Here is a 15,985-nt window from a genome sequence, read left to right on the forward strand (position 1 = left end):
CCATTCCATTCCATTCCATTCCATTCCATTCGATTCCATTCCATTCCATTCCATTCCATTCCATTCTATTCCATTCCACTCTACTCCATTGAATTCCATTCCGTTCCATTCAATTCCATTCCATTCCATTCCTTTCCATTCCATTTAGTTCTACTCGGGTTGATTCCATTCCAGTCCATTCCATTCCATTCCATTCCATTACTTTCCATTCCATTCCATTCCAATCCATTCCATTCTACTCGGGTTGACTCCATTCCATTCCATTCCATTCCATTATATTGCATTCTATTCCATTCGATTCCGTTTGATTCCATTCCATTCCATTCCATTCCATTCCATTCCATTCCATTCCATTCCATTCCATTCGATTCCATTCCATTCCATTCCATTCCATTCCATTCCATTCCATTCCATTCCAATCCATTCCATTCTACTCGGGTTGATTCCATTCCATTCCATTCCATTCCATCCCATTCCATTCCTTTCTATTCCATTCCATTCCATTCCATTCCATTCCATTCCATTCCATTCCATTACATTCCATTCCATTCCATTCCATTCCATTCCGTTCTAATCGGTTTGATTCCACTCCATTCCATTCCATTCCATTCCATTCCATTCCATTCCATTCCATTCCAATTCTTTCGTTTCCATTCCAACCAATTCCGTTCTACTCGGATTGATTCCATTCCATTCCATTCCATTCCATTCCATTCCATTCCATTCCATTCAATTCCATTCCATTCCATTCCATTCCATTCCATTCCATTCCATTCCATTCCATTCCATCCCATTTCATTCCAAACCATTCCATTCTACTCGGGTTCATCATTCCATTCCATTCCATTCCATTCCATTCCACTCGGGTTCTTTCCATTCCATTCCATTCCATTCCATTCCATTCCATTCCATTCCATTCCGTTCTACTCAGGTTGATTTCCATTCCATTCCATTCCATTCCATTCCATTCCATTCCATTCCATTCCATTCCATTCCATTCCATTCTGTTCCATTCCACTCCATTCCATTCTACTCGTGTTGATTCCATGCCGTTCCGTTCCGTTCCATTCCGTCCCGTCCCGACGCGTCCCGTCCCGTTCCGTCCCGTCAAATTCCGTTCCTTTCTGATCGGGTTGATTCCGTTCCATTCCGTTCCGTTCCTTTCCGTTCCATTCCATTCCGTTACTCGCGGGTTGATTCAATTCCATTCTATTACATTGAATTCCATTCCATACCATTCCATTCCATTCTACTCGGATTGATTGAATTCCATTCCATTCCATTCCAGTCCATTCCAATCCATTCCATTCTACTCGGGTTGATTCCATTCCATTCCATTCCATTCCATTCCATTCCATTCCATTCCATTGCGTTCCATTCGATTCGATTCCATTCCATTCCATTCCATTCCATTCCAATCCATTCCATTCTACTTGGGTTGATTCCATTCCATTCCATTCCATTCCATTCCATTCCATTCGATTCCATTCCATTCCATTCCATTCCATTCCATTCCATTCCATTCCATTCCATTCCATTCCATTCCATTCCATTCTGTTCTACTCGGGTTGATTCCACTCCATTCCATTCCATTCCATTCCATTCCATTCTATTCCATTCCATTCCATTCGATTCCATTCCATTCCATTTCATTTTATTCCATTCCATTCCATTCCATTCTATTCCATTGAATTCCATTCCATTCTATTCCATTCCATTCCATTCAGTTTCATTCCATTCCATTCCATTCCATTCCATTCCATTCCATTCCATTCCATTCCATTCCATTCCATTCCATTCCATTCCGTTCTACTCGGGTTAATTCCATTCTATTCCATTCCATTCCATTCCATTCCATTCCATTCCATTCCATTCCATTCCATTCCATTCCATTCCATTCCATTCTATTCCATTGAATTCCATTCCATTCCATTCCATTCCATTCCATTGAATTCCATTCCATTCCGTTCTACTCTGATTGACTCCATTCCATTCCATTCCATTCCATTCCATTCCATTCCATTCCATTCCATTCCATTTCATTCCATTCCATTCCATTCCATTCCATTTCATTCCATTCCATTCCATTCCAATACATTCCATTCTACTCTGGTTGATTCCATTCCATTCCATTCCATTCCATTCCATTCCATTCCATTCCATTCGTCTCCATTCGATTCCATTCGATTCCATTCCATTCTATTCCATTGAATTCCATTCCATTCCATTCCATTCCATTCCATTCCATTCCATTCCATTCCATTCCATTCCATTCCATTCCGTTCTACTCGGGTTGATTCCATTCCATTCCATTCCATTCCATTCCATTCCATTCCACTCCATTCCATTCGATTCCATTCGATTCCATTCCATTCCATTCCATTCCATTCCAATCCATTCCATTCTACTCGGGTTGATGCCATTCCATTCCATTCCATTCCATTCCATTCCATTCCATTCCATTCCATTCCATTGCATTCCATTCGATTCCATTCGATTCCATTCCATTCGATTCCATTCGAGATCATTCGATTCCATTCCATCCCATTCCAATCCATTCCATTCCATTCCGTTCTACTCGGGTTGATTCCATTCCATTCCATTTCATTCCATTCCATTCCATTCCATTCCATTCGATTCCATTCGATTCCATTCCATTCCATTCCATTCCAATCCATTCCATTCTACTCGGGTTGATTCCATTCCATTCCAATCCATTCCATTCCATTCCATTCCATTCCATTCCATTCCATTCCATTCGATTCCACTCTATTCCATTCCATTCTTTCCATTCCATTCCAATCCATTCCATTCTACTCGGGTGGATTCCATTCCGTTCCATTCCATTCCATTCCATTCCATTCCATTCCATTCCATTCCACTCCATTCGATTCCATTCCATTCCATTCCATTCCATTCCATTCCATTCCATTCCATTCCATTCCATTCCATTCCATTCCATTCCATTCCATTCCATTCCGTTCTAGTCGGGTTGATTCCATTCTATTCCATTCCATTCCATTCCATTCCACTCCATTCCATTCCTTTCCATTCCATTCTATTCCATTCCATTCTACTCCATTGAATTTCATTCCATTCCATTCTATTCCATTCCATTCCATTCCTTTCCATTCCATTTAGTTCTACTCGGGTTGATTCCATTCCATTCCATTCCATTCCATTCCATTCCATTCCATTCCATTCCATTCCATTACTTTCCATTCCATTCCATTCCAATCCATTCCATTCTACTCGGGTTGACTCCATTCCATTCCATTCCATTCCATTCCATTCCATTCCATTATAATCCATTCCATTCCATTCGATTCCGTTCGATTCCATTCCATTCCATTCCATTCCATTCCATTCAATTCCATTCGATTCCATTCGATTCCATTCCATTCCATTCCATTCCAATCCATTCCATTCTACTCGGGTTGATTCCATTCCATTCCATTCCATTCCATTCCTTTCCATTCCATTCCATTCCATTCCATTCCATTCTATTCCTTTCGATTCCATTCCATTTCATTAAATTCCATTCCATTCCATTCCATTCCATTCCATTCCATTCCATTCCATTCCATTCCGTTCTACTCGGGTTGATTCCACTCCATTCCATTCCATTCCATTCCATTCCATACCATTCCATTCGATTCCATTCCATTCCATTCCATTCCACTCGGGTTCTTTCCATTCCATTCCATTCCATTCCATTCCATTCCATTCCATTCCATTCCGTTCTACTCAGGTTGATTTCCATTCCATTCCATTCCATTCCATTCCATTCCATTCCATTCCTTTCCATTCCATTCCATTGCGTTCCATTCCACTCCATTCCATTCTACTCGTGTTGATTCCATGCCGTTCCGTTCCGTTCCATTCCGTCCCATCCCGACGCGTCCCGTCCCGTTCCGTCCCGTCAAATTCCGTTCCTTTCTGATCGGGTTGATTCCGTTCCATTCCGTTCCGTTCCTTTCCGTTCCATTCCATTCCGTTACACGCGGGTTGATTCAATTCCATTCTATTACATTGAATTCCATTCCATACCATTCCATTCCATTCTACTCGGATTGATTGAATTCCATTCCATTCCATTGCAGTCCATTCCAATCCATTCCATTCTACTCGGGTTGATTCCATTCCATTCCATTCCATTCCATTCCATTCCATTCCATTCCATTCCATTGCGTTCCATTCGATTCGATTCCATTCCATTCCATTCCATTCCATTCCAATCCATTCCATTCTACTTGGTTTGATTCCATTCCATTCCATTCCATTCCATTCCATTCCATTCCATTCCATTCCATTCGATTCCATTCCATTCCATTCCATTCCATTCCATTCCATTCCATTCCATTCTGTTCTACTCGGGTTGATTCCACTCCATTCCATTCCATTCTATTCCATTCCATTCCATTCGATTCCATTCCATTCCATTTCATTTTATTCCATTCCATTCCATTCCATTCTATTCCATTGAATTCCATTCCATTCTATTCCATTCCATTCCATTCAGTTTCATTCCATTCCATTCCATTCCATTCCATTCCATTCCATTCCATTCGATTCCATTCCATTCCATTCCATTCCATTCCATTCCATTCCATTCCATTCCATTCCATTCCGTTCTACTCAGGTTAATTCCATTCTATTCCATTCCATTCCATTCCATTCCATTCCATTAAATTCCATTCCATTCCATTCCCTTCCATTCCATTCTATTCCATTGAATTCCATTCCATTCCATTCCATTCCATTCCATTGAATTCCATTCCATTCCGTTCTACTCTGATTGACTCCATTCCATTCCATTCCATTCCATTCCATTCCATTCCATTCCATTCCATTCCATTCCATTCCATTCCATTTCATTCCATTCCATTCCATTCCAATACATTCCATTCTACTCTGGTTGATTCCATTCCATTCCATTCCATTCCATTCCATTCCATTCCATTCGTCTCCATTCGATTCCATTCGATTCCATTCCATTCTATTCCATTGAATTCCATTCCATTCCATTCCATTCCATTCCATTCCATTCCATTCCATTCCATTCCATTCCATTCCATTCCATTCCATTCCATTCCATTCCATTCCGTTCTACTCGGGTTGATTCCATTCCATTCCATTCCATTCCATTCCATTCCATTCCACTCCATTCCATTCGATTCCATTCGATTCCATTCCATTCCATTCCATTCCATTCCAATCCATTCCATTCTACTCGGGTTGATGCCATTCCATTCCATTCCATTCCATTCCATTCCATTCCATTCCATTCCATTCCATTGCATTCCATTCGATTCCATTCGATTCCATTCCATTCGATTCCATTCGAGATCATTCGATTCCATTCCATCCCATTCCAATCCATTCCATTCCATTCCGTTCTACTCGGGTTGATTCCATTCCATTCCATTTCATTCCATTCCATTCCATTCCATTCCATTCGATTCCATTCGATTCCATTCCATTCCATTCCATTCCAATCCATTCCATTCTACTCGGGTTGATTCCATTCCATTCCATTCCATTCCATTCCATTCCATTCCATTCCATTCCATTCCATTCCATTCGATTCCACTCTATTCCATTCCATTCTTTCCATTCCATTCCAATCCATTCCATTCTACTCGGGTGGATTCCATTCCGTTCCATTCCATTCCATTCCATTCCACTCCATTCCATTCCATTCCATTCCACTCCATTCGATTCCATTCCATTCCATTCCATTCCATTCCATTCCATTCCATTCCATTCCATTCCATTCCATTCCGTTCTAGTCGGGTTGATTCCATTCTATTCCATTCCATTCCATTCCATTCCACTCCATTCCATTCCTTTCCATTCCATTCTATTCCATTCCATTCTACTCCATTGAATTTCATTCCATTCCATTCTATTCCATTCCATTCCATTCCTTTCCATTCCATTTAGTTCTACTCGTGTTGATTCCATTCCATTCCATTCCATTCCATTCCATTCCATTCCATTCCATTCCATTCCATTCCATTCCATTACTTTCCATTCCATTCCATTCCAATCCATTCCATTCTACTCGGGTTGACTCCATTCCATTCCATTCCATTCCATTCCATTCCATTCCATTCCATTCCATTCCATTATAATCCATTCCATTCCATTCGATTCCATTCGATTCCATTCCATTCCATTCCATTCCATTCCATTCGATTCCACTCTATTCCATTCCATTCTTTCCATTCCATTCCAATCCATTCCATTCTACTCGGGTGGATTCCATTCCGTTCCATTCCATTCCATTCCATTCCATTCCATTCCATTCCATTCCCCTCCATTCGATTCCATTCCATTCGATTCCATTCCATTCCATTCCATTCCATTCCATTCCGTTCTAGTCGGGTTGATTCCATTCTATTCCATTCCATTCCATTCCATTCCACTCCATTCCATTCCTTTCCTTTCCATTCTATTCCATTCCATTCTACTCCATTGAATTCCATTCCATTCCATTCTATTCCATTCCATTCCATTCCTTTCCATTCCATTTAGTTCTACTCGGGTTGATTCCATTCCATTCCATTCCATTCCATTCCATTCCATTCCATTCCATTCCATTACTTTCCATTCCATTCCATTCCAATCCATTCCATTCTACTCGTGTTGACTCCATTCCATTCCATTCCATTCCATTCCATTCCATTCCATTATAATCCATTCCATTCCATTCGATTCCGTTCGATTCCATTCCATTCCATTCCATTCCATTCCATTCCATTCAATTCCATTCGATTCCATTCGATTCCATTCCATTCCATTCCATTCCAATCCATTCCATTCTACTCGGGTTGATTCCATTCCATTCCATTCCATTCCTTTCCATTCCATTCCATTCCATTCCATTCCATTCCATTCTATTCCTTTCGATTCCATTCCATTCCATTAAATTCCATTCCATTCCATTCCATTCCATTCCATTCCATTCCATTCCATTCCATTCCATTCCGTTCTACTCGGGTTGATTCCACTCCATTCCATTCCATTCCACTCCATTCCATACCATTCCATTCGATTCCATTCCATTCCATTCCATTCCATTCCATTCCATTCCATTCCATTCCATTCCGTTCTAGTCGGGTTGATTCCATTCTATTCCATTCCATTCCATTCCATTCGATTCCATTCCATTCCATTCCATTCTATTCCATTCCATTCTACTCCATTGAATTCCATTCCATTCCATTCCATTCCTTTCCATTCCATCCCTTTCCATTCCATTTAGTTCTACTCGGGTTGATTCCATTCCATTCCATTCCATTCCATTCCATTCCATTCCATTCAATTCCATTCCATTCCGTTACTTTCCATTCCATTCCATTCCAATCCATTCCATTCTACTCGGGTTGACTCCATTCCATTCCATTCCTTTCCATTCCATTATATTCCATTCTATTCCATTCGATTCCGTTCGATTCCATTCCATTCCATTCCATTCCATTCCATTGCATTCCATTCCATTCCATTCCATTCCATTCCGTTCTACTCGGGTTGATTCCATTCCATTCCTTTCCATTCCATTCCATTCCATTCCATTCCATTCCATTCCATTCCATTCCATTCCATTCCCTTCCATTCCATTCCATTCCAATCCATTCCATTCTACTCGGGTTGATTCCATTCCATTCCATTGCATTCGACTCCACTCGATTCCATTCGATTCCATTCCATTCCATTCCGTTCCATTCCATTCCATTCCATTCCATTCTATTCCATTGAATTCCATTCCATTCCATTCCATTCCATTCCATTCCATTCCATTCCATTCCATTCCATTCCATTCCATTCCATTCCGTTCTACTCGGGTTGATTCCATTCCATTCCATTCCATTCCATTCCATTCCATTCCATTCCATTCCAATCTATTCCATTCTATTCAATTCGATTCCATTCGATTCCATTCAATTCCATTCAATTCCATTCCATTCCATTCCAATCCATTCCATTCTACTCGGGTTGATTCCATTCCATTCCATTCCATTCCATTCCATTCCATTCCATTCCATTCCATTCCATTCCATTCCATTCCATTCGATTCCATTCGATTCCATTCCATTCCATTCCATTCCATTCCATTCCATTCCATTCCATTCCAATCTATTCCATTCGATTCCATTCCATTCCATTCCATTCCATTCCATTCCATTCCAATCCATTCCATTCTACTCGTGTTGATTCCCTTCCATTCCATTCCACTCCATTCCATTCCATTCCATTCCATTCCATTCCATTCCATTCCATTCCATTCCATTCCGTTCTACTCGGGTTGATTCCATTCTATTCCATTACATTCCATTCGATTCCATTCGATTCCATTCGATTTCTTTCCATTCCATTCCATTCCATTCCATTCCATTCCATTCTATTCCATTCCATTCCATTCCATTCCATTCCATTCCATTCCATTCCAATCCATTCCCTTCCGTTCTATTCGGGTTGATTCCATTCCATTCCATTCCATTCCATTCCATTCCATTCCATTGCATTCCATTCGATTCCATTCGATTCCATTCCATTCCATTCCATTCCATTCCATTCCATTCCATTCCATTCTATTCCATTCCATTCCATTCTGTTCCATTCTATTCCATTCCATTCCATTCCGTTCCACTCGGGTTGATTCCATTCTATTCCATTCCATTCCATTCGATTCCATTCGATATCATTCGATTCAATTCCATTCCATTCCATTCCATTCCATTCCATTCTATTCCATTCCATTCCATTCCATTCCATTCCATTCTATTCCATTCCATTCCATTCCGTTCTACTCGGGTTGATTCCATTCCATTCCATTTCATTCCATTCCATTCCATTCCATTCCATTCCATTCCATTCGATTCCATTCCATTCCATTCCATTCCAATCCATTCCATTCTACTCGGGTTGATTCCATTCCATTCCATTCCATTCCATTCCATTCCATTCCATTCCATTCCATTCCACTCGATTCCATTCCATTCCATTCCATTCCATTCCAATCCATTCCATTCTACTAGGGTGGATTCCATTCCATTCCATTCTTTTCCATTCCATTCCATTCCATTCCATTACATTACATTCCATTCGGTTCCATTCCATTCCATTCCATTCCATTCCATTCCATTCCATTCCGTTCTAATCGGGTTGATTCCATTCTATTCCATTCCATTCAATTCCATTCCATTCAATTCCATTCCATTCCATTCCATTCCATTCCATTCTATTCCATTCCATTCTACTCCATTGAATTCCATTCCATTCCATTCTATTCCATTCCATTCCATTCCTTTCCATTCCATTTAGTTCTACTCGGGTTGATTCCATTCCATTCCATTCCATTCCTTTCCATTCCATTCCAATCCATTCCATTCCATTACTTTCCATTCCATTCTATTCCAATCCATTCCATTCTACTCGGGTTGACTCCATTCCATTCCATTCCATTACATTACATTCCATTATATTCCATTCCATTCCATTCGATTCCGTTCGATTCCATTCCATTCCATTCCATTCCATTCCATTCCATTCGATTCCATTCCATTCCATTCGATTCCATTCCATTCCATTCCATTCCATTCCATTCCATTCCATTCCATTCCAATCCATTCCATTCTACTGGGGTTGATTCAATTCCATTCCATTCCATTCCATTCCATTCCATTCCATTCCATTCCTTTCGATTCCATTCCTTTCCATTCCATTCCATTCCATTCCATTCCATTCCGTTCTACTCGGGTTGATTCCACTCCATTCCATTCCATTCCATTCCATTCCATTCCATTCCATTCCATTCCATTCCATTCCATTCCATTCCATTCCATTCCATTCGATTCCATTCCATTCCATTCCATTCCAAACCATTCCATTCTACTCGGGTTCATCATTCCATTCCATTCCATTCCATTCCATTCCACTCGGGTGCATTCCATTCCATTCCATTCCATTCCATTCCATTCCATTCCATTCCGTTCTGCTCAGGTTGATTTCCATTCCATTCCATTCCATTCCATTCCATTCCATTCCATTCCATTCCATTCCATTCCATTCCATTCCATTGCATTCCATTCCGTTCTACTCGGCTTGAATCCATTGAGTTCCGTTCCGTTCCGTTCCGTCCCGACACGTCCCGTCCCGTCCCGTCCCGTCCCGTCCCGTGCCGTTTTACTCGGGTTGATTCCTTTCCATTCCGTTCCGCTCGTTTCCGTTACGTTCCATTCCGTTCCACGCGGGTTGGTTCAATTCCATTCTATTCTATTCTATTCCTTTCCCTTCCATTCCATTCCATTCCATTCCGTTCTACTCGGGTTGATTCCATTCCATTCCATTCCATTCCATTCCATTCCATTCCATTGCGTTCCATTCGATTCGATTCCATTCCATTCCTTTCCATTCCATTCCAATCCATTCCATTCTACTTGGGTTGATTCCATTCCATTCCATTCCATTCCATTCGATTCCATTCAATTCCATTCCATTGCATTCCATTCCATTCCATTCCATTCCATTCCACTCGATTCCATTCCATTCCATTCCATTCCATTCCAATCCATTCCATTCTACTCGGGTGGATTCCATTCCATTCCATTCCTTTCCATTCCATTCCATTCCATTCCTTTACATTCCATTCGGTTCCATTCCATTCCATTCCATTCCATTCCATTCCATTCCATTCCATTCCATTCCATTCCATTCCGTTCTAATCGTGTTGATTCCATTCTATTCCATTCCATTCCATTCCATTCCATTCAATTCCATTCCATTCCATTCCATTCCATTCCATTCTATTCCATTCCATTCTACTCCATTGAATTCCATTCCATTCCATTCTATTCCATTCCATTCCATTCCGTTCCATTCCATTTAGTTCTACTCGGGTTGATTCCATTCCATTCCATTCCATTCCTTTCAATTCCATTCCAATCCATTCCATTCCATTACTTTCCATTCCATTCCATTCCAATCCATTCCATTCTACTCGGGTTGACTCCATTCCATTCCATTACATTACATTACATTACATTATATTCCATTCCATTCCATTCGATTCCGTTCGATTCCACTCCATTCCATTCCATTCCATTCCATTCCATTCCATTCCATTCGATTCCATTCCATTCCATTCGATTCCATTCCATTCCATTCCATTCCATTCCATTCCATTCCATTCCAATCCATTCCATTCTACTCGGGTTGATTCAATTCCATTCCATTCCATTCCATTCCATTCCATTCCATTCCATTCCATTCCATTCCATTCCTTTCGATTCCATTCCATTCCATTCCATTCCATTCCATTCCATTCCATTCCGTTCTACTCGGGTTGATTCCATTCCATTCCATTCCATTCCATTCCATTCCATTCCTTTCCATTCCAACCCATTCCGTTCTACTCGGGTTGATTCCATTCCATTCCATGGAATTCCATTCCATTCCATTCCATTCCATTCCATTCCATTCGATTCGATTCCATTCCATTCCATTCCAAACCATTCCATTCTACTCGGGTTCATCATTCCATTCCATTCCATTCCATTCCATTCCACTCGGGTTCATTCCATTCCATTCCATTCCATTCCATTCCATTCCATTCCATTCCACTCGGGTGCATTCCATTCCATTCCATTCCATTCCATTCCATTCCATTCCATTCCATTCCATTCCATTCCATTCCATTCCGTTCTGCTCAGGTTGATTTCCATTCCATTCCATTCCATTCCATTCCATTCCATTCCATTCCATTCCATTCCATTCCATTCCTTTCCATTCCATTCCATTCCGTTCTACTCGGCTTGAATCCATTGAGTTCCGTTCCGTTCCGTTCCGTCCCGACACGTCCCGTCCCGTCCCGTCCCGTCCCTTCCCGTCCCGTGCCGTTTTACTCGGGTTGATTCCTTTCCATTCCGTTCCGCTCGTTTCCGTTACGTTCCATTCCGTTCCACGCGGGTTGGTTCAATTCCATTCTATTCTATTCTATTCCTTTCCCTTCCATTCCATTCCATTCCATTCCATTCTACTCGGGTTGATTCTATGCCATTCCGTTCCGCTCCATTCCGTTCCACGCTGGTTGGTTCAATTCCATTCTATTCTATTCTATTCCTTTCCCTTCCATTCCATTCCATTCCATTCTACTCGGGTTGATTCCATGCCATTCCGTTCCGTTCCATTCCGTCCCATCCCGACCCGTCCCATCCCGTCCCGTCCCGTCCCATCCCGTTCCGTTCCACATGGGTTGATTCAATTCCTTTCGGTTACATTGAATTCCATTCCATTCCATTCTACTCGGATTGATTCCATTCCATTCCATTCCATTCCATTCCATTCCATTCCATTCCATTCCATTCCATTGCGTTCCATTCGATTCGATTCCATTCCATTCCATTCCATTCCATTCCAATCCATTCCATTCTACTTGGGTTGATTCCATTCCATTCCATTCCATTCCATTCGATTCCATTCCATTCCATTCCATTCCATTCCATTCCATTCCATTCCATTCCATTCCATTCCATTCCATTCCATTTGATTCCATTCTGTTCTACTCGGGTTGATTCCACTCCATTCCATTCCATTCCATTCCAATCTATTCCATTCCATTCCATTCTATTCCATTCGTTTCCATTCCATTCCATTTCATTTTATTCCATTACATTCCATTCCATTCTATTCCATTGAATTCCATTCCATTCCCTTCCATTCCATTCCATTCCATTCCATTCCATTCCATTCCGTTCTACTCGGGTTGATTCCACTCCATTCCATTCCATTCCATTCCATTCCATTCCACTCTGGTTGATCATTCCATTCCATTCCATTCCATTCCATTCCATTCCATTCCATTCCATTCCATTCCGTTCCATTCCGTTCCATTCCACTCGGGCTCATTCCATTCCATTCCATTCAATTCCATTCCATTCCATTCCATTGCATTCCATTCCATTCCATTCCATTCCGTTCTACTCGGTTTGATTTCCATTCCATTCCATTCCATTCCATTCCATTCCATTCCATTCCATTCCATTCCATTCCATTCCATTCCATTCCATTCCATTCCTTTCGATTCCATTCCATTCCATTCCATTCCATTCCATTCCATTCCATTCCGTTCTACTCGGGTTGATTCCATTCCATTCCATTCCATTCCATTCCATTCCATTCCATTCCATTCCATTCCATTCCTTTCCATTCCAACCCATTCCGTTCTACTCGGGTTGATTCCATTCCATTCCATGGAATTCCATTCCATTCCATTCCATTCCATTCCATTCCATTCCATTCGATTCCTTTCCATTCCATTCCATTCCAAACCATTCCATTCTACTCGGGTTCATCATTCCATTCCATTCCATTCCATTCCATTCCACTCGGGTTCATTCCATTCCATTCCATTCCATTCCATTCCATTCCATTCCATTCCACTCGGGTGCATTCCATTCCATTCCATTCCATTCCATTCCATTCCATTCCATTCCATTCCATTCCATTCCATTCCGTTCTGCTCAGGTTGATATCCATTCCATTCCATTCCATTCCATTCCATTCCATTCCATTCCATTCCATTCCATTCCATTCCATTCCATTCCATTCCATTCCATTCCATTCCATTCCATTCCATTCCATTCCTTTCCATTCCATTCCATTCCGTTCTACTCGGCTTGAATCCATTGAGTTCCGTTCCGTTCCGTTCCGTCCCGACACGTCCCGTCCCGTCCCGTCCCGTCCCGTCCCGTCCCGTGCCGTTTTACTCGGGTTGATTCCTTTCCATTCCGTTCCGCTCGTTTCCGTTACGTTCCATTCCGTTCCACGCGGGTTGGTTCAATTCCATTCTATTCTATTCTATTCCTTTCCCTTCCATTCCATTCCATTCCATTCCATTCTACTCGGGTTGATTCTATGCCATTCCGTTCCGCTCCATTCCGTTCCACGCTGGTTGGTTCAATTCCATTCTATTCTATTCTATTCCTTTCCCTTCCATTCCATTCCATTCCATTCCATTCTACTCGGGTTGATTCCATGCCATTCCGTTCCGTTCCATTCCGTCCCATCCCGACCCGTCCCATCCCGTCCCGTCCCGTCCCAACCCGTTCCGTTCCACATGGGTTGATTCAATTCCTTTCGGTTACATTGAATTCCATTCCATTCCATTCTACTCGGATTGATTCCATTCCATTCCATTCCATTCCATTCCATTCCAATGCGTTCCATTCGATTCGATTCCATTCCATTCCATTCCATTCCATTCCACTCGGGTGCATTCCATTCCATTCCATTCCATTCCATTCCATTCCATTCCATTCCATTCCATTCCATTCCATTCCATTCCGTTCTGCTCAGGTTGATTTCCATTCCATTCCATTCCATTCCATTCCATTCCATTCCATTCCATTCCATTCCATTCCATTCCATTCCATTCCTTTCCATTCCATTCCATTCCGTTCTACTCGGCTTGAATCCATTGAGTTCCGTTCCGTTCCGTTCCGTCCCGACACGTCCCGTCCCGTCCCGTCCCGTCCCGTCCCGTCCTGTGCCGTTTTACTCGGGTTGATTCCTTTCCATTCCGTTCCGCTCGTTTCCGTTACGTTCCATTCCGTTCCACGCGGGTTGGTTCAATTCCATTCTATTCTATTCTATTCCTTTCCCTTCCATTCCATTCCATTCCATTCCATTCTACTCGGGTTGATTCTATGCCATTCCGTTCCGCTCCATTCCGTTCCACGCTGGTTGGTTCAATTCCATTCTATTCTATTCTATTCCTTTCCCTTCCATTCCATTCCATTCCATTCCATTCTACTCGGGTTGATTCCATGCCATTCCGTTCCGTTCCATTCCGTCCCATCCCGACCCGTCCCATCCCGTCCCGTCCCGTCCCATCCCGTTCCGTTCCACATGGGTTGATTCAATTCCTTTCGGTTACATTGAATTCCATTCCATTCCATTCTACTCGGATTGATTCCATTCCATTCCATTCCATTCCATTCCATTCCATTCCATTGCGTTCCATTCGATTCGATTCCATTCCATTCCATTCCATTCCATTCCACTCGGGTGCATTCCATTCCATTCCATTCCATTCCATTCCATTCCATTCCATTCCATTCCGTTCTGCTCAGGTTGATTTCCATTCCATTCCATTCCATTCCATTCCATTCCATTCCATTCCATTCCATTCCATTCCATTCCATTCCATTCCATTCCATTCCTTTCCATTCCATTCCATTCCGTTCTACTCGGCTTGAATCCATTGAGTTCCGTTCCGTTCCGTTCCGTCCCGACACGTCCCGTCCCGTCCCGTCCCGTCCCGTCCCGTCCCGTGCCGTTTTACTCGGGTTGATTCCTTTCCATTCCGTTCCGCTCGTTTCCGTTACGTTCCATTCCGTTCCACGCGGGTTGGTTCAATTCCATTCTATTCTATTCTATTCCTTTCCCTTCCATTCCATTCCATTCCATTCCATTCTACTCGGGTTGATTCTATGCCATTCCGTTCCGCTCCATTCCGTTCCACGCTGGTTGGTTCAATTCCATTCTATTCTATTCTATTCCTTTCCCTTCCATTCCATTCCATTCCATTCCATTCTACTCGGGTTGATTCCATGCCATTCCGTTCCGTTCCATTCCGTCCCATCCCGACCCGTCCCATCCCGTCCCGTCCCGTCCCATCCCGTTCCGTTCCACATGGGTTGATTCAATTCCTTTCGGTTACATTGAATTCCATTCCATTCCATTCTACTCGGATTGATTCCATTCCATTCCATTCCATTCCATTCCATTCCATTCCATTCCATTCCATTGCGTTCCATTCGATTCGATTCCATTCCATTCCATTCCATTCCATTCCAATCCATTCCATTCTACTTGGGTTGATTCCATTCCATTCCATTCCATTCCATTCGATTCCATTCCATTCCATTCCATTCCATTCCATTCCATTCCATTCCATTCCATTCCATTCCATTCCATT

This window comes from Gorilla gorilla, chromosome 17 (genome assembly GCF_029281585.2).
Source record: "Gorilla gorilla gorilla isolate KB3781 chromosome 17, NHGRI_mGorGor1-v2.1_pri, whole genome shotgun sequence".
Lineage (NCBI taxonomy): Eukaryota > Metazoa > Chordata > Mammalia > Primates > Hominidae > Gorilla > Gorilla gorilla.